The sequence below is a fragment of the Fulmarus glacialis genome, unplaced genomic scaffold (assembly GCF_000690835.1).
Source record: "Fulmarus glacialis isolate BGI_N327 unplaced genomic scaffold, ASM69083v1 scaffold30592, whole genome shotgun sequence".
Lineage (NCBI taxonomy): Eukaryota > Metazoa > Chordata > Aves > Procellariiformes > Procellariidae > Fulmarus > Fulmarus glacialis.
Window position 1 is genome coordinate 72758 of NW_009199433.1, and position 22481 is coordinate 95238.

Genomic DNA, 22481 nt, shown 5'->3' on the forward strand with positions numbered 1-22481 from the left:
TATAAATAGATAAATTTAAGCAACGACAGTTATAAAACCAGAACAAAGAAACTCACTCTGCACTACAGATGGTGGCACTGAGATCAAATCCTGCTACCTAGCTGTTCACGGTCCCCTGAGCTCTCAGAAGTACGTGAGACCAATCCACGCTTACACGTTGAGTAGGGAGCTCGGAGAGCTTGAACTCCGCTCAGACCCCTCCTTCCCACTCCTGGAAATGCTTAAATTTGCCAGGTACTGGAAGGTGACCTATTCGATTTTCAACAGCTGAAGGAGCAATACCCTTTAGAGTTCACTAGGGAGAGCGACAGGGTTGTGCAGCACAAACCCTACGCTTTCCTTTACGTTTGCAAGGCAAAGCACCCTAACCAGAATCCAAGCCAGGGGAGCGCAGCTTTACAGAGGCACTGAACACATTTAACTTGAAATTATTTCAGCTAGATTCCGCCCGTCCCCCTCCCCAAGAGCGATGGGTGCTGAATATTAATAAAGAGATCGCTCACATAAAACTATATTTAACTGCATGCTACCTTTTGGAGTATCACACAAGTAACACTGGTTGTAGCCTGCATGTTGGAACAAAGGACATATGCAAGGAAATACTTTTTTACTCCAACAGTATGAAATCATGGATCTAAGGCTCATCCTTAAAATACTACATTTGCCTAAATTCAGAATAGCCTGGTAATTTCTTAGGATGACCTTTTTCCTCAGTCCACAGAGACCTGTGGATTTGAAAATACATGGCTATATTTTTTTAAAAGATGTAATGAACAAACTGTATGTTTCAATAGATTTTCTTAATGTCACCGCACAATATCAATCCTCCTCCTCCCTTTTGCAAATCTTTTTTCTCTGTATAATGAAACATTCTTCCAAGTATCAGTGGATAAAAAAAAGCTTTTGGACAGTGATGTTGAAATAGAGCAGCGCTGAGACAGGACATTTAAAGAATCATAACACAGAATATCATTCTGGCTCAAAAAAAACCCCAAACCTAAACAACTGATCACCTATTTCTATGAAGGAGAAAAAGCACCAAATGCTATAGCTCTCAACGCGAGAGGCAAGCTCTGAAGATGCGAGCCAGATGCGCTGCCAGAGGAAGCCAGTGGCATACTCCGCGTCTGGTACCTGCATCGACACAGCATTCCCAGCCAACTCACTTTTCATCTAAGCTGCCTTTGGAGAAACTAGACACCATAAAAACCTCAGTCATCCTGTAACCTGGCACACCATCAAAGCCTCCTAACACACAATTACTGTGCTTCACGCCTTTAGACTTTTTTCCTTTGACTAAACAAAACCCCCACAATGGAATAAGAAACTTTCCAAGAGAAATTGTGTTTGACAGAAGATCAATGATGCAGAGGTGTTGGAGGGAAAAAAGCCAGCACTGTTTTGTGTACACCTCCAAGCTTATTAATGGCTTGCTGCTAAAGCTAGTTGCCCCTTTCCATCAGATCAGCATTTGATATTATTACTGAACTCGGAAGTCTGAGGTCTTCTTTAATCACATTAAGGAGTTTGCAATTGCTTACGCAATACAGTAACTTTACCATGCTGCCTGTAGTTATCCAGCCATTCCCCTAGGTTTTTGCCTTGTCGGCAGTAACACTAAGTGAAAACGCACTGAAATTTGACTCACCATGTCAAAAACACAAGCTACATATAAATATGAATAACCTACCAAGTAAGCACCCAGCTGCTGCTTTAATGCATTAGCACATGTATAGTTATGCACATGCCTAAAAGGAACTGCCATAAGCCTCCATAAAGAAACAAATAAGCTCTTGTGAGTAAAGAGAAAACCGTAAGCCAGCCCAGAAATCTGAATCCTGCTAGTCATCACTTTCAAGGCTCAAGCCAGCATGACAAAGCCTTTTCAAGAAAGGGTCCTGTGTCAGGGAGTGAATCTGAAGGAGACACACTTTATATTCACCTCTCAGGACACCATGGCTTTTTTAAGGAAGGAGGGGGTAGCAACAGATAATAATTGGCCAAAGGATTAAATAAATAAAATTAAACTTCTCTCAAGCCCCTTTCATCTACGTTTGTCTACATCTCCTTTTAAAACCTTTAAACAACTGCTCTGTGAACTGCTAAACTAGTGGAGTCCAGTGTCCCAGTATTCATCCCCTAAATCTTTTTATGTAGGTCCTATGCTATTTCACCTCTGGACAATTGACAGCGTGGACTGAGATCACTCCAGAGTTACAGATGCTGGTTAGCCAGCTTCTTGCATCTAAATGACACAGAATTGGTAAATTCTCTTCAGCTGTCCTTCCAAGATAACTGAAGCCAATCACCTTTAAATGGTTATCTTCCCTGTCAACATACTCAGCACATCAGGTAGCAGACTGATCAGAGGAGCTTCCTTCTCTACCTAACAGCAGCCTGGCCGTGTCCTCCCACCTGACATCTACCCTCCACCCTGATCCCCATCTCAATCGGTTGACAAGAAACTGAAACATATGGATCGTTCAAACCGGGCATTTTAAGCACTTCAGAAACAAGTTCTTCTGTGCAGATCAAAAGGGCACGGTGCACACCAGATGGTGCGCTGGTCTCCTTCCTCGCTACAGCACAAGAACTGCATGGAAAAGGACTGAGTCCTTCCAGTGGTACAGTACTGCAGAGGCAGCTCACCGTTCACTGCCTTGAGGCTCCCGCTGATGCCATCGCCGTGCTGCCGCTTCTGTGCGTTCTTGAACTCCTTCAGAGATAAATAAAGGACCTTCCGCACCACCCTCTCCTCTGACCAGGGAATCCCATCACTGTCATCCTGAAGGAGAAGGAAATGGAAAGGAGACATTAGCTGCATGCATCTGAAACAAAAGCAAACCAAACAAAACCCAACAGCCTAGGACTACACAGATTATTTGTAATTTAAAAAAAAAAAAAAAAAAAAAAGAGAGAGAGAGAAGCTTAAGAAAAATACTGTGTAGCAAAATGCAACCTAAACTCGACCAGCTATAACAGAGAACACAAACATAACTATTATCATCAAATCAGAGCATTAGCCCCTCTAATCCTTTATACTGCAAACAGCAGTAGCCATGTACCAGGTGTTAGACAGGAGGTGAAACTTATTTGTTAAAATCCTCATAATGAATCCCTTATGGAGAAATTTATCACAGCCAGGAAGTGCTCTCCCAGATAACTGAGAGGGGAAAAAAAACCATGCACTAAATTGAATGTTGCAGAAATTTAAGAGGTTAAGTTTTTGAATCAACTTCTCTTGTTGCCATTTTGGCCTTGTTTGTGCCTCTTGGCTCAGGATTTTTTTTTCTCTGGTTTAGTGATTTGCATTTATTGCAGTGTTACGATGAAGTTGTACATTTATAACAATGAAGTTATTCTGAATTTATCTCAGCGTTAAGCGAAGTGGAATTTGGCCCACGGGGCATATGTTTTCTACTTTATTTTTAGGAGACAAATGGTATATTGTCAAAAGGAATACTAGTGTATGTCATATTTAGTACTTGCTTTAGTTAAAAGATTAATTCCCTGGAAAAGCATTTCCCTAAGGCCTTTAGCATTCAAATAAATTAAGTCAGCAAATTGATATAAAGACATAAGTGAGATCAGGTAAGTCATCATATTTTCATAAGCCCTATAATTGTCCCAGGGTCTTTAAAAATCACTATTTCAGCATTCTTGCCCTTGAATACCTCAAGGGCTACATCACTGCCAAGCAAAAAGGTTAACATTTTAGGCTGGCTTTATTTAGCTAAGTCTACCACAGCACACTGCCACACTCCACTGGAAACCCCAAAAAGCCCCATCAGCGATCCATGCCAGGAGGCAAGACAATTTATACCATCTCCTGTGTCAAAGAAGTGACCAACACCATAAACTTCAAAAAAAAAAAAAGCATAGTTTCAGGTGACTATTGGTAGATTTTTCTTTGCTCCTCTAGTGAGATATTGGCATTCAGCTGCTGAACTGTGATCAAAAACATTTCCCCCCAAAAAAACCCTGTATGACAAATTACTTGGCCAAAAAAAAAAAAAAAAAAGGCTACACAATTAGTGCAGTGAAAGCAGCCGGCATTTTGGCAGCAGGATGTGCATTTCGCACAAGGGACAAGCTACTATACTTTGAACAAGGCTGAGCTATGCCCAGGGAGCTTTAGAGTGCAGGCAGCTCCTGGCCAAGAAAGCAAACTTTGTAACCCAACATCCACAGCAACCAAAAAAAAAAAAAAAAGTCTCCAGGCAAGCATTTTAAAAAGACTAGTACATCCAGTTATTTTGTCAACAGAGGTTTACACAAACAACTCCGGCTTACCATTTTGCTGCCAACACAACTTCAGCCCTAACCAGAAGCAACACTAAACACAAGAGGGCTGCAGCCTGCTTGATTTTAACAAAGCTTTCCCAAAGACACCCCATTTACGTCCCCACGACTGGTAGGTACGGAGAGGAAACCCAGACAGGAATCCCACCGACAAGGGCCTGGCGGGATGTCGCGCACTTCTGTTGTCACAGAACTACTTATTAAATCCCCAAGGGAATCATGCTCAGTTAGGAAATGGTTGTAAGCACCTCCAGCACCCATCCATACTACAGACACAGGCCTACAGACACCGCTCACTCTCTTCACCAGCATTTGTACAAATTCCTAATATAACGGGCAGCAAACGTGAGGAAGAGGACAAAGAGCCCTCTGGCCAGGCACATTGCTCCTGACTTTGAAGCTTAGACGAGTTACACAGAAACCCATCAAGAGGCAACAAAACCATCACCCTGTATTTTTATATACTTTAAGCCAGGCATACTCAAGACACGTGTTAACGATTGAGCCCAGTTAAGGTAAGCCATACTCAGAGACATGCCGCTTTCCTTAGCCGCCGCCAGCCCGAGGCCTCTCTCCTGTGAAACAACAGGCCTGTCCTGAAGCCATGAACAAAACCCTTCCTCCACCAGATCCTGCAATCCCTGAGGAGCTGGAAGTTGCATGAAAACACCCAGCGGTTCCTGATCCCACTGGCTTTTTTATCCCTGCTAAAAATGCATACAAAAAAATTAAAAAACAAGGACAAGAATCCCACTTAAACCCACTTTGCCATGACAGCTCACTGCAAGGAGCACATGGCAGCGTTCACTGTTTCAGCAGCGACAGGGTGAAACCTGCTGACAGAATTGATCTTTAAATCGGCATGTGCCGACCAAGTGGCTGACTGCAGCGCGTATGTGACCTCTGGCAGGTACAACCCATGCCCTGGGACACGCCAGTGACACTCCCTCCTGCAGGAGGGAAGGAGATGATCACCACACACCAGAGACCTCTGGTCTAGGCCACCCTCTCAGAGTGTTTCTGTGAACGGCCTGAAGTCACTTCCCTCTCCCCCCACAACGTGCTGGACATGCAAAAGGATGGCCTGCAACCCAGGACCCTATTTTCTGAGGGACAAGGCCACCGAGATGTCTTCCTAGTGCCAGCTGGAGGCTCCAGCCCTGCTGCAGGAGATGCTCCCACCTTCCCACCGGCCCAGGGGCTGCGTGGGGCACAGTGCCACCAGTGAAGAGATGGGTCCCAGGAGGCAGGGCAGGAACAAAGACCTCCCTCAGCAACCCCTGAAGCAATGCAGTAACGTTTCACACCATGCTCAATTCATGGAGCTGTAAAATTCGAGATGAACCATATTGGCTCCATCCCCCCTCTATAACAGCAGTGCTGTCAACAGAAACACACATGGGGGAGTCTCTCCACACCAGAGCTCCCAGTAACCCAGTTGTGCCGGGGCTGCAGCCATTGTCCTGCCTACACGGTTCTGTTGTGGGCTTTCCCCACACCCGTCACTCGGCTTGAAAAAAGGTCCTCAAGTTCGCCAACACCGTGTTATCCAAGGTCAGCAAAATAAGGGGCTATGCCGCTGCCAACACCCACATTCACGCGGCTCCATATGCAGGAGCAATAAAAAGGTTTCACAATCGTCGACGGCATCTTCCCCCGAGCCTGCGGCACAAAAGCAGCTGCAAACCGGAGAGCAGCTGACTCGGAGCCCAGCTGAGCTGCTGCTCCGCCGGCGATGCAGCTCCAGCTCCTGACACATTTAACCATAATTACATGGGTCAGATCGTCTCTGCCTCGTCACGCCAGTGAAGGGACAGCCGCCGCACGCCCTGCTCTGCACTCACACCGCCAACAACTGGAAGAGTTATCTCACTTTAGCAAAACATACACACACCCAGAACCGTTTAGAAATATCCTCAAGTGAAAGCCTTGAGGAATTTAATCTATGTAACTTCTCAAAACCAAACAAAACCAAACAAAAAAACCCCAAACCCCTCAAAGGGACTGACTCGATCGCTGCCTTTAAATATTTCCACAGGGAGTAGAAATTTGATAATAGATGGCTCTTGAGGCTGGCAGAGAGGGGTATAATACCATCCAACAGCTGGAACTTGAATTCAGAAAAATGTAAGACAGAATTAAAGAACAATTTCTGCAAGTGTGCAAGTAATTAGCCATTGAAACAAGTTATGGGGAACTAATGGATTGTCTATTATTGACTTAGACCCAAAAAAGGACTAAATAACATCTTAAACTGTAGGTTCATCACCGCAAGCCCACAGCCTTCACTGTGAAGGTCAGCTGAGATGATTTCTGCCTCCCGATCTGGCAATAAGATTAGTTTATAAACTGAGTAAGAAAGTAACAGATGCAAACAACCAGGGAAGCCCTGGGGCAGAATTAAGAAACAGAACTGCCTCATTTCCTTTAAACTGCCAAAAAAATTAATCATGCCACCTTCTTCTTTGTTATGCCATTTCGGGGAACCACACATCGTACATTTATATCTGAAGTTCAGCTACCGGGGCAGCCAAGCACCAGTTCAGCAAGTTCAGTCTGAGGGGACAGGGAAGAGGAGCACAACCTCCATTTACCTACGCAGTACGTTCCTGCACAGGATGCTACCTCATGGATAACAGGCCAGCTCTCTTTCGCGCTATCTGGCTGGCAGCTTGCTTTCAGCTCTACAGTTGTAGAGGTGATGTTTGTAGAAAAGTGCAATAGCCTACTGCCACATGCTGCTAATTTGGGAAGAAATACACATACACACGCGCCTGTGTTTTTGCTATGTGCATATTAAATGTATATAATACATTAAATACACAATACATATATATTAATATGTGTGAATACAAACTAAAATATATACATATTATGTAATGCATACATAAATACAAGTATATATCGCTATCTATAAATAATGCACATCAATATATAATGTGTATATATTTGCAATGAAATCAAAATGTGCACCACCTGTACCTTTCACCATTCACCTACAGCTTAGGTGCTTGTTTACAGCAGTTCAGCTGCCTAGCTTGCACATGTGGCCTGCACACAGCCTTCCTATTTCTAAAGTTATACTCAAATCTTCGGGGGGTGGGGGCGGGGCGGGGAAAAAGGGCAAAAAAAGCAGGCAGAAGTGAGAGGCAGGCTTCACGCCGCCTCCTGGGTAGATGAAACATCAGCCTGAAGTCACGGGCGCTGCTGCATGCTGCTTTGCTCCATGAGACGCAGCAGAAGCATACGCGTACACATGACGAGCTTCTCCATTCATCGCCAGATACGGCATTCTTCAGCCTGGCCCAGCCTTGCCTTAAGCAAACAGGAGTCACAGTTCATGGGGTAAAACAGAGCTGGAACAAGGGAGAATGCATGCAGCACTCCACGCTATTTGTTTTACTTTTATGTAAATACTTTAACAGCAGTGATGGTTTTATTTGAAAAGTCAGGACTTTGTAAGGTACAAAGATACTTATAAGCATGTGTGTTATGACTCAGCGTGGCTGGCGTGTTTCCAGCTCTCTCTTTGGGTCTTTCCCAAGCACACATCTCCTGACCCCATTCTTCATGCCAGGTTGCAGAAAGCAAAACAACAAAACACAAACCCCCTCTTTTTTCTTTTTCCAGCGCTGCAGCCAAAGCTCAGTTAAAATCACTGTGGCACCCAATGCCCTAAATGAATATGCTTTCATGGTTCAACAGCCCCCAGAGAGTCTTTCCCGCAGATGTAAGAAGGTCATTTTGAAGCAATGGGAAAAATAAACCGCAAGCTTCTACCCTTTCCTCAAGGATATTTTTGAAGGAGAACTATTTCAAAGGGTGGTTTTTTCTGTGTTTAGTTAGCAACAAAACAAAAATCTGTCTTTTGCATGAAAAACAGACAACACATTTTCAGAGATCATATAAATTACTTTTCAGCTGAAGGACCAAAATGGAAATGTTTGTTTACTAGATTCAAGACCCGCAACAGATTTTCGCCTTTTGGCTGTATATTATCAATGCAAAACAGTTATACCTGTTTTTCTCTAAAAGCCAGACAGACCTAACAGAAATTGGTGGAAAACTTAGATACGCCTTCCAAGGCGGAAAGAGATCTCCTGTGCAGTCTTGGGCGAGTTACCACTGCTGAGTGCAATTAGCATGTTTATGCATTTACAAAGCCCACTTCCTCGGTATACGTATGGCACGGCGTGAACCTCATGAGAAAGTGCAAAGTCTTACTATTATACCAACACACGTACTTCCCCCGTTGCGTTAGCAAAGGTCTCCATTGTACCGCAAAGTCCCATCAACCTTCTCACCACCCCAAATGCACACTGTACTCACAAAGGAAAACCCTGCCATCGGCCCAGTGCAAACTCCCTCTCTACATAACTTGCAGGAGCAAGTGGGCTGTTCCACGACCAGATGGCAGAAGCTCTTCTCAGCAGAAACTCCTAGCAAAAGTTTGAACTTCCAGGGTAACGATTTGAAACCAGACTCTAATATATTCAACTGAGGCTATATAAATAAAGATTTTTGGCTCCTTCCGGCAGCTATCATGCTGCTTGGACTTACAGCAAAGCACAGCATCATGCAAACTGGATATATACCCACATATACCCACAGTAATATCCTTGCAGTCTTTTGTTTACTATCAAGGTCCCTCCACTCCCTTCTCCTCTCAGAATAAAGTTCACACTTATTTAATATTTAACCTTTTAATCCAGTTTAACTATCCAGAGAGCATGTAGCAGTTTCTCATTTAAAACAAACTGCTTATATTCAGTGAGAAAAAAATAAAACCTCATGAATGGCTTAAGTTGATGAAGATTGATACGGCTTGGAGACTTTATAGTACAGTGACTCATGCCTTCTGGAAAATGTAATCTGTTCTGTCTAGTTTATGAAAATAGGTCATGTTTTAAAAATGTGCTAACTAACATGAAGAAAGGGGAAATTTTCTTTATTAATGGTTCTGTTATTTAAGCGTATCTGGTAATTATAGCGACTTTTTCCCTCATACTTCCAGAAAACTTCTCCAAAGAACTCACATTACGTTACAGCTTCTAACTAGCGGAACCGATGTTAACATGGCAAAGAAACGATGGAGGAAAATAAAAATCTCTCTTCTTCCTGCTTTAGCACTTCTCCTACAGCTGTCATCCCCTGCAATCTCCCATTGGCTTGCGCTCATTCACTGCCTCCTGCTGCACCTGGGATTGCATTTCCTCCTTTCAGACCAAATTCTTCTAGGAGCAGCACGGGAGAGAAACGCTCTGGTTTTTGGGTCACTAGAGGCCTCAGGCACTTTTGAGCCCACTGAGCTTCAACCTGCTCTTGCAAAAATACATTGGGGTAGAAGAGTTATAGTCGAAATTTCCAAACACAAGTCGCTAGAGTCTTCATACAGGCTCCCAGAATTGAGGCATAAAAAATAGCTCCTAACTTTATCTTAGGCCTAATAATGAAATATTTTAAAATAGTAGGTTTGTGTGTTAATTGTTTCTTTTACATAAACTCAGAGGCCTCGGCGATGTTTCTGCACCTCTAGAAAGCTACTACTCAATACGAAACTAGTGAAAGCTTACAAGACATCAATTGTTTCCCATGTCGGTCTGCCAAGATAAACACTTTAAAAAACCAAAAAGGCTAAACCCAAACAAATTCAGAGTAAAGCCAGGTCTAAAGCTTCCTAATTTATCAACTTACAGCAGGACTTCAACTCGAATCGTCTCTAACCGATAGCAGTGACTCCACAGCTATGACTTTCTCAGGCCAGACCACGAATCTAATCAACCATTTTGCAACCAGAGCGACAGAGTTTCAGGCTCTGACGAGAGCCGGCAGCACGCAGAAGTAAGCCACAAAACACCAAGGGTGGCAGAGTGCTGGAGGAAAGAGGTGTCAAGGTACAAGACCATTATTCAGACTGGGGGAGCGGTTTTCATAACTGGCTTAAGTGAATTCACCTGCCACCACATGGGATGCACCTGCCCCAACTACTATGCCAGCAATAGCCCGTATGTGCCCATTTGACCAGCTTGACTGGGGAAAAGAATCGAAATCTCACCCCAAGACAAGAAAAATTATTGTTTTCAGCCAGATCAGCTCCCTTATTACTAACCACGTGGCCATATGGGAGCTACTGCTGTGGCAGAGGGGAAGGCAGGATTGGCCCTTTTAGCAGCAACCCATGCTTGGAGGGATGCAAGCCGATCACGACACCAAACCATGACGGTCACCGTAAGGAAGGGCGGGCATCGCAGATGGTATTCAGAAAATTAAAATCACTTTGCTTTAATGTAACTATTATAAACCCAAATATCTCATTGCATTCAGACGAACCATACCCCATTTTTCCACGATGAATAATTTACTTTAGGGGAGCGAAAGGAAAATATACAGGGGGTTTATCTGTTAGAGGGACAGGGCCTGCAACACTTCAGGTAGATCACAACCTGACAAGGTATGATCTTCTGTCTGACCATCACTTATCGCCAAATTATGCCCAAGCAAAAGCTCTGACTTGAGAAATAGGTTCCTTATTTGGTGCTCTCTTCAAAAAAAGGAAACGTCTCCTAAAACGCACGTTGAAATGCACCTTGTCTTTGAAAGGGTATGCTGTATTCAGATACATGCCTCCCAGGCAGAAACCAAAATAATTTAAGCATCATTTCCCGTGTAGCTGAACAGGTCTAAATCCTTCTTAAAAGAAAAACAAACAAACCGACCTGATGGGGGACACTCATGCTGCACGTCTTCACTTCTCTGAAACACCATGAAATAATGTATACTTATCTTTGATTACAGACTACTAAAAAACTACAGCTGAAATTGGATTAGAAACTTCTGCTGAAAAACAATTTATTGCATAACACAACTCTGACAGCCTGGGTTTCTGGCCACCAACCGAGCCTTTATAAAAATCTGCTGGGCAGCTGCCAAATCAGCTCTTTGAGTCTTGGCGTGTCCAACATCTGAGACAGTAGTGAAGGCAGCCACATGTCCTGTGCCATCCACAGCCCTGCACTTTTATGGTTAAATGATACCGTCAAAGAACAGAGTAGTACGAGCCATTAAACACACAAAGGTAAAAATCTCCTGCAGCTGTGGATCTGACAACTCTGATCACGCTGCAGAAGACCGAGAGCCACAGCAGGATTTTTTTTCTTTTCAGAATCTGGTATTAATTTGAACATAAAAGTAGCTTATTAAGAAGGGGGAAAAAGAGAAGCGAGAAATGGTAGTGAGCTCCAAAAAACCTCTGCACTCCTAGCTGAAAATCGCTGCCATTTATAAATTTCACATTCCAAATATTCTTACTCTGTCTCCAGTTCTAATTAAAACTCTCCACCAAGTCCACTTCAGATAGACACATAAAACACAGTATGCACAAAGAGTATTCAGCAGCTCAAGATAATTAAATTCAAATATATTCTTTCTAATTGATTTTATTTTGATTCAGTTCATATTCTTATAAGGTGTTCAAGCTCCAGTATGCAACCATACAACATATGGTCAAATAAAAAGCATTTTCTGAAGTTTAAATGTCTGCTAATAAGACCTACAGATGTGAAGTTTAATATGGCTAATCCAATCCTGCTGCATATTACTAATTATCTTAAGACCTTTTTCCACCCTCAAACAGAAAGCCTGATCCTTTACTTGAAAAATACTAATTACTTTTGCATGCCAAAATAGTGTCAAGGTAGTAGGGAAGAGAGAAAGACACAACCAGTGTGTTATAAATTTGCCTTCACTATTTCTATGGGAATTTAAAGAGATCTCATTTTTTGGCATCTCACAGCGTCTGAAAGGTCAGTGGTATCAGTATTTTAGAGAAGCTGGAGTACTGTTGATATGCTTAGCATCTATCCTCACAGGTACAACAGAAGGTCAATGCTTACGTCATTTCTTTGGTTGGACACTTTGGTACTTGGATGATGAAGCCTCACCTGTAATAGGAAAAGATCTGCTCATCTATCAGCTTTCTAGGAGTACAGTAGTATATACTAGCAAAAACATCCATCTGCCAATATAAAACTTATGTTGCTCCCTCAATGAAGTAAATACACTAGCCCAAAGCCTATAGAGCTTAGCTACACTATTTAATACAGCTATGCCCATCACGAACGTGATGCCTTCACAGGCTCGAGACTGGGGATGGAGGTCCCCTTGTAGACTAGGGAAGGTCACCATATCCCTGCTGGACAACCCTGCGCCAAGCAGAGTGGCTCACTCGCTCCCATTTAAACCTTTCCGGCACGAATGGGTTGGGCTGGTTTAAAGGTACGAAAGAGGAGGTCTTGGCTCATCTGACTCACTTTGATGGCATTGCAGTAGAGCATGCTTACATGAGTAGCTCCGACACCAAACCCCTGCAAGACGACCATGGCCAGCAGCGTGGTGGGTGGCATTGCCAAAGCTGGGGGATGGCAAACTCTACCCACAGGATAACTTGCATAGTGATGGACCTGCAAGTTTGCGTAAATTTGACCTAAAGCAGGTATGGGTGAAGCAAGAAGCCCCTTGCCTTAGCTTAGAAAGGTTTGACTTGGTTTCCTCCTCTTTCACATCAGTCTACGAGATGCCCCTCATTCAGGCGATCACCAGGTTTAAAAGAAGATTTAAAAAAAAAAAAAAGCAAAACAAAAAACAAAAACACCAAACCAAAACAACCAACCCATCTCATCAAACTTTAAACCCAGGAGGGGTAATGACAGAGCCAAACGTGCTGAACCTATTGCTGGGAAATCTCAGGATATTGGGGCCTGAATCAATTTTACTGAACTGGATGGGAAACTAAATCAGTTTTATCAACACAGGCTCCTGGGATGGACACGCTTGACACTGCACTAAGAGCATGACATGTTGATTTTGCTTGATGTACTACCCAAAAAGTGAGATTTTTATCAGACACTTTTTGTCCTTGTTTACATTCCCAACTGGCAGAATATTCTTTAAAGCTGGGGGGGAGGTATCCATTGAAGCTGGGAGAAGTAAACTAAACCTACTCTTCACTTGTAAGCCAATTAAAGAAGAGATATGAGGAGCCTCTAAAGCTACTCTAAATGTATTTTCAGGTCAGTTTAGTTACATCAGCAATTTTCTGCACGAAGATAAGCTATATAATCAGTGAAAACCTACACTCTAAAGCTTTACCAAGCTCGCCCTTCAGTATTAAATGTGTTTGACTTCCAAAATACTACCCAGCAAACAAATGATGGTATTTTAGTAGCGCAGGGAAGCAAATAATAAAACCAGCATTTGCTCCGTGAGGCAATCGCTCAGTAACAAATCAGATGAATGCATCCCAGTAACTTCCCAGAAGGCCTGCAAAACATTTTTCCAAATAACCAGTGCCAGAGGAGGGTAAAGGCCATTATCTGGAATTGCAGTTGCAGCAGATTGCTCAGGGTACCAAAGTCAAGAATTTCAGACAGAGCTAGGCTGAAGCACTGCTCTGCCACACGCAAGCTTCAGTTCTTGCTACAATTTAAAACACGAGGGAGGAGGAAGAGCTAATGACTACTGGCAACTCTAAGATCTGGCCTGATTTGTGAAGTCACACTACATCTCCCCTGAAAGGTTAAATTAAGAAGGTAACGGGCAGCTGGGAGGTTTTGTGGGGAAAAGGGGGGAAAAAAAAATTTCTTCTGGAAATAGCAGACTTTCCTAATGGCACTCAATGATTTTTAACACACAGGTGTTTCACAACAACCGGATCTGTGTTAAACTGATAAGGAAAAAACATAATTAAGTTTCGACCTTTCCATGATCTTTTCTTTTTTTTTTTTAAACCAACAAGTCTGCTTGAGAACTTTCAAAATAATGGCACAATCATTTTTTCCTTCGCTTTTGCAGGTTTCTCGGCAGGCAGTGCTGGGTTGGAGCCAGGTAGCACAGCACCGGGGCAAGGGCGACGTGCAGGCAGGGTGCCAGGTGCCCACGCTGGCACAGCTAGTGCCACTGGAGGTCTGCAGAGAACAAGCCCCTCCACTCTGCGAGAACTGTTTGGGTTAGTGTTCAATTCCCTCATCCCTCCTCCACTCCCTGTTCAATGGCATCATTCAAACTTTACTGAAGATATTAGAAGCACATCAAAGACAACCATTAAGCTTTTAAGTGCACTAATTGACATTTTAGCACTTACAAATCCATCTATGTGTTCTATCACTCAATTTAAGAGACTTGCTTCCCCGCCTGGTAAGAGTTCCCATGTTTTTAGCGGGCAGAGGGGGATTTTCAAAGCTATTTTTTTTCCTCAGACAGGATTTTAGACAATTCAAATTACAAATATAATGCACTTCAAAAAGTAACACATTTCACAAATTTAAGAGCTCTTCCATAAAAGCTGTAAATGGCATCACAGCTATAACTCACAGGCTTCTAAGCTCCAATGAATTCTGCAGCTGTTACGGCACGTCGAAGCCAAATCATTGTTACCTTCACACCACCACAACTGAAAACCCCAGCTATGATATTACAAACTGCATGGTGCTACATGAAAAGGGGGCGGGGGGAGAACCCCTGGGTGATTTTGCAGCTCCTTCTTTCTTCCTTCGCAAAGCTAGCATAAAACAGAAGCTAAAACTGTGAGCATTGCTTTACGTATTCCTACAGTGACTATCCCACAACAGGATCCAGGGAAGCATTTCAGAACAACCCCCCTATGGATACTGTAAAATCAGAGGATACAGCACTCCCCTCCCCAGGTATGGTGACTTACAGCAGACGAGCTGCTACCCAGCGGCCGAGCCCAGCCTCTGATTGCAGAAGAGCATCTCAATGACAGCAGGTCTGCACCCTTTTTCTATTACTGTCACATACCAACATGTTCACCTTCTGTTCTGTTAGAGAAATCCTCATTCAGTCCCAATATTTAAAGCAACAAGAAAGATCAAATTAAATTCTCAGGGTTTTAAGCCGTTCAGTTCATTGCTAGATCTATTTTAGGGTTTGAGGCTGCCAGCCACCCCCACAGAATCTGCACGCTAAACAAGGCTTTTGACAGGCTTGTTTACGCCTTCTGCAGCAATCAAAGGCAAAACATTACAAATCAAAGAACCAGGAGACAAATACAGTACTATGCATAACTGAAACCTCAAAAAGCTAGCCAGCAGCAAACCTGCTGCTCACCGAGCCCCACAGAGCAATACAAGATAATGCAGGAAAACAGAAATGGATAGTTCAACTAAGAACAGGCTTGTGCTGTACATATGCAAACATCTGCAGGCAGGACCTCTGAAGCATACATCCATCAAAAGACGCCGATGCAGAATCACCAAGACAAGGAGCAGACAAAATTATTCATTTTCTCCGAAAGTACCACAAGGGAATGTCGTAATTTAAGAATTCCAGTTTAAAGACTGCAGGGGACTTTAGATTTTTACTGGTATCAGAAAAACACCCAAGAAAACATGCTGGCCTGGACAATGTACAATATTTCTGTGGCTGGGATTTAAATGGAAACGCAAAGACTGCATTTTGGGACCTAGGCAGTTACACTACACAAGGCAGTTACCTCCAGTCCATGCGTTTCCTTACAGAAGGCAAAATCGCATTTTCTGTTCAATTCTTCCCTATTTTGACCATGTGATAAGGATGGAGTTTTACTCAGTGATACACACTGTGAACTGCATCGCCCATACTTTAGCAAACCCACCACGTCAGGGAAGCATCTAAGATGTACATTAAAAATACACTCAGAAGAAATTTAGTGGTATGCCTTTGCTACTGTGTTCCTTTAAACCTTTCACCTCTTAAACTGTGAGTTCAATGTCAGATTATAAACATCATAAAAGCTCATAAAACTGCCAGCTCATTTCAAGATTACTTGCTCTTAGCCTTGCAAAAACATCATGAGCAGTATGAGAATTGCCTCATCTCTCTGCAAACCCCAACCCCTCTTCGTCTGCACCAAGCTAAGGTCACTGCAATCATCCTGTTCGTGTCACTGGGACAGGCAGGCTTTGCAGCCTTACCTTGGACGTGGACCTTCACAGCAGGTGAGCTTCACAGCGCGTCACCCACCTGCTAAACCATACTGAGCAACATCCCCGACATCAGCTTCTGATGAAATCACCTGCTACTTCACCTTCCTTTTGCAAAACTTAGCCTTGTGTGTTACCAGCACAACTGACAGAGACATGAAAACCTCCTGCAACTGCAGCAGAAGCAAACACCAAGTTAGGGTTTCGGGGCATCTCTGTGGGCCCCTCCATCCCACACAGCAGTGTCTACCTCCAGCCTTGCCAGAGGCTGAGCCAGGCAGCACAGCAGCTAACCACAGAGTAAGCAGAAGCACAGGCTCATAGATACCTCCCCACACATCATTAGCATCAGGTGCTGGTTGTTGGCATTAGCCTGCAGGAGGAAAAGAGGCAGCATTTTGTTATTTGGGCTGGGTTTCCTGCATGACCAGCCACATCATTTCACCCCTCTCTAGGGAAAAGACTGTGGGCTGGATGGAAGCTGTTAGCTTCTCTGTGGAAAAGGACGGGTTTAGTGAAATGAAATTGTCATGGGGGTCTAGGCAGAGCAGAGCTCATCGACAACAGGTTTATGCCAAAACATTCCAGGAACTGGCTATATCGTATCTAGCATGTCAAGCAATGCCACAGTAATGGTTTTGAAGGCAGACTGCAATCAAGTCTGTGATTTGTAGGACAGACCATACCCACCCCACCTACAATAAACTCAACCCGATCCTCACACTTCAAGCACGCACCAAACAACTCTCTTTTTCGGCTTTGCTGTGCACTTGCAGAAGGCAAAACAGGGTAGCCAGAAAAGGGGAAGGAAAAAAAAAAAAAAGAGACAAACCCAAAGACTGGATTAGAGAGCAGCAGTACATTTTTAGGCATGGATCAGCTCTTGCAGTCTCTTGGCAAATGAGGTGGCAGCAGAAAATCATCCAGACAAGTTTAGGGGCTGTGTTTCTGTTTATTTTAATTTGCAGTCTATTGATTTTACTGTTTTGTGAGCTCACTCATGAGGAATATTGGAACTGGAGGCTGAATGCAATGATGGACTGGGCAAGGCAGATACACCCACTCGAAGAGAGCATCTTCTCTGCCGTCAGCCTGTGCTCCCAGCAAAAGAAGCAAACTCGCTAGAGCCCAGCACCACTCTTGTGACGCTGCATGCAGGCAAAAGATTAACCATCCATCATTACAGTCCATTGCAATTCCTTATCAAATCTCCCTGACAGATACAAGGAGGAGGGATAGACTAGTGACGATTACACTCCCTGTTGTGGGCAGGCACAAACTTAGTAGCTCGATTTTGCTACTGGTCTTAGATGCACTGGGCACGTGATTACATCCAGTCACGTTACATGAACGCAACAGCCTCTGAGAGCAGCGGCTCCAACAGAATGCAGGGATGGAGCTACGTATGCCTTGGGAGAGCAGATCGTGCTGAATCCTAATTAAATTTAAAAAAAAAAAATTGTGTGACTTGTTTAAATGGCTTTGCATTGTTAGGTGACCTACTCCTCCCCGCGACTCCTGTGTCCTAGCCATCACAAGTTGCTGCATACAGATGTAGCAGCAATGGTACGGCTTAATCAGTCAATGTTTTCACAACACATATTTCAAATATTAAGCACTTATTGAAGACTTAGAAGTTACTGTGTAAATATTTGTATTATATTACACTGCTAACGCTTCCTTGCCAACTGTGGAATTTTAAATCTATCTCGTCTGATAAAGCTTTATTTACATATCACACTGCTCTCGATACTCAACAAAGTGAACTGACTAAATTTACACCAACTCCATTCAAGGAGTACATGTCAGGAAAGAGCAATTCAATGATTTTTCGTCTCTGGCATGTGACTAAACTAAACCACAGGCAGTCACAAGGCTTGTTTTGGGTTGATGTTAACTGTTTTCACTAGGCGACAACGTTCACAGGGAAAGCATTGGAGAAATGCACCTTGCTCTTAAAATACCCCACAACCAGCATGGTCTCCACCAGAGTCTTATAGTAAGTCTCTGCTCAAAATTCGGGAAGCCGGTGCTGCCCACAGACCTTACATCCACAGTGCTGCTGCAGTCTGCATTAGCCCTCTGAGGTGCTCTCAGGATGCTACGATGCCCCCAAGGCAGCGCAATAGCCCCAGGGGTACCAGAGCTATTTCCAGAGGGGAAAGGCAGGATTTCATCCACCCGTTTGACATAGAGGCAAGCAGAGTTTGTCACTTGTTTATTTGGGTCAGATTATCACCTCCCACTATTTTACAAGAGGAAGGCCATGAGAAGCTGCTAATGCTCAGACAAGCAGCTAATGCTTGGGAAAACATGATCAAGACGCAACCAGCAGCAAACGCAAACACCATGATTAGTCCCAGACAAAGTACCTTATGTGGAAAAAATAACAGTCACCAAAACATGGTGAACTTCTTCACTATTTCTGAAAAAAATGACAGATTTAAATGGGCTGTTTTTCCATATATGCATTAGGAAATACTCACTGTGCAAACCCTTTTTTCCTGCCCCTTCCATCCTCCCCCCAAAAAGCCCTAAAAAGCAAAAAGGAGACTTATGAGACTCCGTATCGACTCCAACAGTTGATACCAAGTTGATCATCACATCATCTGAAATATCTGTGCGTCTAAAGCACCTGCTGTATTGAAGAAAACTCTGTAGTGCGATAATCTGTTTACTCACTGAATCCAACTCGCAGATTTATTCTTTATTTTACATACCGAATGAGTATTTACTCGCCGATGAATTTAGTTAGACTTGCACAATCACATGTTGAAAAGGGAAAAAAAAAATGGAGTTGAAGTCGCATGCTACCTTTCGACAGCTCTGCCAGCTGGAAATATGCCATCAATTGTCTGTTCGGTACGTGACACGAAAGCAGAGGAGCCTGCTTAATAGAAATTCACTCAATTTCACCATGTTTACTTCAGGTTTAAGAAAATGGCCATGAAGAAGATAGATTAAATATTTTTCCTTTTATGAATATCCTCCTGTCTTATTTTGTAACAAGCTTTTAGCCTCATACCAAGTTTATGACATTTCTAATTTAAAATGTTATGGAAATTGGAAGAACAAAGTAGAAATGGAAATATTAGCAGAATTTTCCTTCGTTTCAAAATCTGAACAATATCATACTAAGAAAAAAGTACATCCAAGCATTCTGTATGTGTTACTACCGAGCTATGCATTCATTAAATCTATGTGCATTTCTGTTCTGGAGAAATACGTCCCGCTTCCACAGAAAGTCAAAGACATGCATAAACAAATAGCAGAAAGCCAGAATTTTTGTCAGCCGGCTTATTCAAGAAAACCAAAATTCAGTACGTGGCACTTTTGCACAAGTCTTTCACCTACCTTTTGCTATGCACAGGAAAGGACAGACAGACGTATACACAAAGAAATACAGGACAGTTATCACCCATGAGTTGCAGCGTCTCAAGCTTCAGGCTGCTGAGCTCAAGCTCGCTATCGCTCACAGCCCCATGACAGTGGGCAAATTTACTAGCCCCAGCCTACTACAGATAAATAAACAAGCAGCATGTTGTTCACAGACATCTGTCTTTTTTTCCCCCCTCCTTACCACTCAAGAAATGCTACTAATACAACAATTACTTAACCATATAAATCTGAGGTTAATAAAAAGACCATGCTTTGAGTGACAATATCTACTTTGCCATCGCAGAACTAACTCTTTATTCCCTATAAATAAATGTTATTATCTGGGAATTGAACTCTGAGTGGCGAACTAGTAGCTTGCTTTCTTAGATGCTTCAATACATTAAGTGCTTTGCATTATGGGCAGATCAACTGCCCATTCACTACGAAAGGTTACCAAAGCGATGCTGTAATCTCATTTAGCTCCCCCAGTGTTTACCTTCTACGGCCAATCTTGGATAACAGGGAAAAAAAAAATGTGCAAGAATAAAGCTGGGACCTTCAAATGTGGAAAGGGAAGAGAAAATATTTACCTCCTAGGTTAGAGATCCTTTTGCTCCAGCTACCTCACCAAAAATGTATGGTGCCTGAAGTATGAAGAGGTAGAAAATTATTAAAGACTGGAAACATCTTGAAATGTAGATGAAAAAGAAGGAAAATCAAAACACTGTGAAGTAACTTAATTGTTAAACAATCTAGTGTATTTTACGGCAAATCTCACTGGGTAAAAACTCAGATCCATGACCAAAAATACACACATAAGATCAAGGCAATGAAAAGGAGGACAAAAAGGCATAAACCACAAAGTTTGAAACCAGTCATTCCCTTTGCTCCTTTTTTCAGTTTCTGCCCTGTAGCTCTTGCCAGGGATGGCAATTGGAGATCCCCACAAAAACCCCTGCTTCCTGTGAAAATAAAACCCCTCATTCCTGTTGCAGAACGGGTTTCTGACCTGAAAACTGCTGGCACTTGGAAAACGGATAGGGAAAAGAAAAAGCTCAAAATTCACCTCCAGAAGGACTGAGAAGGGAAGGGCAGTAAGAGAAAAACAAACAAGCAAACAAGGTTACTGGTGCAAAAAAGAACGTATTTTGTCTTAGCCAGGAAAGAAACATGAAATACCAATGAAAAAAAAAAGTTAAGAGAAATAGGACAAAAAAATTGGGCAGTGAGAGAAGGCTGACCGGTGCCTTCGGTTTAGGCAAAACACCAACCTGGGGAGCAATTTTTGGACAGTATCAGCCTTCGGTGCACAGCGCGCTCTAAGCGGAGACCCGCTGAGTGGGGAAGAGTGGGAGAGCAAGGCTGGGTGAAAGGCCAGCACAGCGCTGGGAAACCCGAGGCGTACGTCTGAGTGTGAAGAACTAAGTCTAACAAATGAAGCATTCACAGACGTCAAAGTATTTAATATTACGATGTTGCGTACAGCAACCCACTGCTGAACGCCACGTCCAATTTCACGCACAAATTAATCATTTTTACGCGGACTTTCCGGAAGCTAATGCGTGCTTGCCTACCTCTGCTGAAATCACCCCTTTGCTTTGCTTTGCAGACATATATAACTAGAAACACGGTTGGTCCAGGATAAGCAGTCAAGGACACAGCACCATCTATGATGCAGATGGCACCACAATCAGGTTCTATAATAAATCTTATTTTAATTTAGAAAACAGTTTTAAGATCCCGGACACATTAATTAACTGGGACGAGGAGATGCTCAGGGAGAGGGACCCATCCGCTGCAGCTGCAGGCATTAGCACCTGCACAAAAGGATCCTGCGCACCGGGTGGGGGCACTGTGAATGGGCCAAAGCTCAGGAGAGGATCAGCGGCCACCCAGCCAGTGGGACAAGTTTATGACAGTAACTGGCACAGCCGGAGGTAGTTGGTGTGGGTGCTCATGCTCACGTTGTAGAGCTGCCCACGGCCGGGGAAGGAGGGAAGGACAGACATTGAAATGGGAATCCAGAAAGGGGGGCTCCCAAATTCTCCCCAGGAGATGGAGAAAGGTCCGAAAGGTCACCGTGCCTGAGCGCCAGAAACCCATCCCACTACCCAACCCCAACGCTGCTCCGCTCCCGAGGCCGGTTGCGTGGGGCGAGGAAGAGGCAAGAGGCAGGGCACCCATCCTGCCAGAGCACCCGCTATCGGGGAGGGAGGTGCACACAAACCTGCCCTACACAGAGATGAGCCCGCCCGCAGGCATGTCCGAGCCGGCACGAGGGGGAACCAGACCCAAAAGGAGGAGACAAAATGGCTTCACTTGCTTTTCGCTTTGTTTCCCCCCCTCTCCCTCTTACCTCTATTGCCACATGTCGCTGAAAATAAAAGCATTACGGAAGTTCGAAAGCGGAATAAATTAGTAAACGGAACAAGCATCGCTCCATTTTAGCCAAGCATCTTAGAGGGCCCAGCTGCTGCATTTGACAATAAAAGTGGGGCTGTTTGTTTAAGTACTCCTTTATCAGAATCAGGCTTGAGCACTGCTCTGGAAACATGGGCACTCTCCCGTCCGCTGGCAGGGAACAGGGCGATGCTCTCGGAGCAGCTTCCCCAGCTGCTGCACCAAGTGAGACACAAGTAAAAGATTTATCTTGCACACCATGTTCATAGACATAAATTTGAATTAATTAAAACAAGTTGTTCCGCGAGCAGCTGAATTAATGAGACCTGACTGTGTGTGGACCCATGTGCTCGGCTCCACTGGCACCGTGCTCCCCGCTGGCCAGCATGCGGCACCCAGTGGCCAGCTGCTGGCCACTGCTCC

General features: G+C 43.7%; 1 long non-coding RNA gene across 1 annotated transcript in view; it reads right to left on the minus strand.

Moving 5' to 3' along the window:
- LOC104073457 overlaps positions 1–2785 on the minus strand; it is a 63170-nt gene extending 60385 nt beyond the window's left edge. The window contains exon 1 of the long non-coding RNA XR_683486.1: positions 2650–2785. This is a non-coding gene — a long non-coding RNA (uncharacterized LOC104073457). The remainder of the gene's footprint in view (positions 1–2649) is intronic.
- Positions 2786–22481: the final 19696 nt, after the last annotated feature.